The sequence below is a fragment of the Cupressus sempervirens genome, chromosome 5, assembly GCF_028749045.1.
Source record: "Cupressus sempervirens isolate cs-2001-9-10 chromosome 5, ASM2874904v1, whole genome shotgun sequence".
Taxonomy (NCBI): Eukaryota; Viridiplantae; Streptophyta; class Pinopsida; order Cupressales; family Cupressaceae; genus Cupressus; species Cupressus sempervirens.
Window position 1 is genome coordinate 237,280,099 of NC_143122.1, and position 1,602 is coordinate 237,281,700.

A 1,602-nucleotide genomic window follows, 5' to 3' on the forward strand; every position below is an offset into this window, starting at 1 on the left:
CCTAGTGCAGTTGGATATACTACCAATCAAGGATGCAACCAAGAATTTCAGCACTTGCACCAATTTAAATGGGAAGTGAAGTTTTGAAATGGTGTGTAAGGGAAGACTTGCTGAAGATCATGAGATGGTTGCTATGAAGAAAATGAAGTGCTCTTTCCATGAAAACCTGTGCCAGGTGTGGTTAATCAACATGCGGCGAATAGAGGAGGCAACGAACAATTTCAGTAGCACCAATTTAATTGGGCAAGAAAGTTTTGGCATTGTGTACAAGGAAAAACTTCCCAACTGTCAGATGATTGCCGTGAAGAGAATGAAAAAGTGCTCTGTCAATGATTTCTAGAATGAGGTGGAGATGATGAGCAACTTTCGCCACCAAAATTTGTTGGCTCTCCATGGTTTCGGCGTTGTCGGTGACGACAAACAGGGCTGCCATGAGCAGTTTCTCATTTATGACTACCTCGCTAATGGCAGCCTCGATCAACACATCTTTGGAGGGAAAATTAGAAATGGGAGAGGAATGACGTGGGATCATAGGAAAAAGATAATAATCGACATCGCAAAGGGGTTATGTTACCTGCATTCCGATGTTCGACCGGCAATATATCACAGAGACATCAAGGCCAATAATATTCTGCTAGATGACGACATGAATCCCTGCATTGCAGATTTTAGGCTGGCTATAAGGGAAGGGCAGTCTCTGATTGGGTCAAAAGTAGTAGGCATGCATGGGTATTTGGCGCCAGAGTATTACCTAACTGGACTGCTCACAGATCGCTATGATGTCTACAGCTTTGGAGTTCTACTGTTGGATATCATGAGCGACAGAAAGGCTGTGGATATAACTTGTCACTGCCATATTACCGACTGGGTATGGAAGCTTTTCAAAGTGAATAAAGTGGATCTAGTGATAGATTGGAGAATGTGGGAGAGGGAAGAGGTGAAAACAATGGAGAGATTTGTTAAGATGGGCATTTTGTGTGTTCATGTAAATGTGGCATTGAGGCCGAGCATGGCAGAAGCATTGAAGATGTTGGAGGGAGAGGCTGCCATTCCCACAATACCAGAAAAGCCTTTGTCTATAGCAAATCACAAAGCAGAGGCCGACGGGACGGATTTTTTCTCAAATTTTTAAATCCTTCCTTCAAATTGTCCATCAGAGCAAAATAGGAGGCTGTGTATGCATTCTATCCGCATGTGATGCATTCGCTTGGAAAATATTTTATACTACCTCCGAAAAAAAGTGTATAGTAAAATGATTTTCTGATGTTAGTATTTCTTCTCTGTGTTTACACTTGCAATGAGACGCTAAATTAATGATGCAGGACACATAATATGATGGCACATTTATTTACTATACATTTTTTGGCCTTGATTTTGGCTATTATTCTTTGAAGTCGGTTGCATGGCATAACAGAATATGCTTTTACCCTTTTGGGTTGGTGAAATTCAGTTCATGAAATTAGGTTAATATACAAAGCAATTGAAGTGATTTACTCTTTGTCTGCAAATGAAACTGGTTTTATTTTTTCCTTGTCTACAAAGATTTTATTTCTTCTGATTGTATTTTTAATCTTTCGATATACTAGTGTAAAATATAGAACA

The 1,602-nt window shown here is 39.9% G+C and overlaps 1 pseudogene; it reads left to right on the top strand.

Annotated features, from left to right (window-relative positions):
- Positions 1-352: 352 nt before the first annotated feature.
- On the top strand, positions 353-1,132 carry LOC149555390 (putative receptor-like protein kinase At1g11050 pseudogene; annotated as a pseudogene).
- Positions 1,133-1,602: the final 470 nt, after the last annotated feature.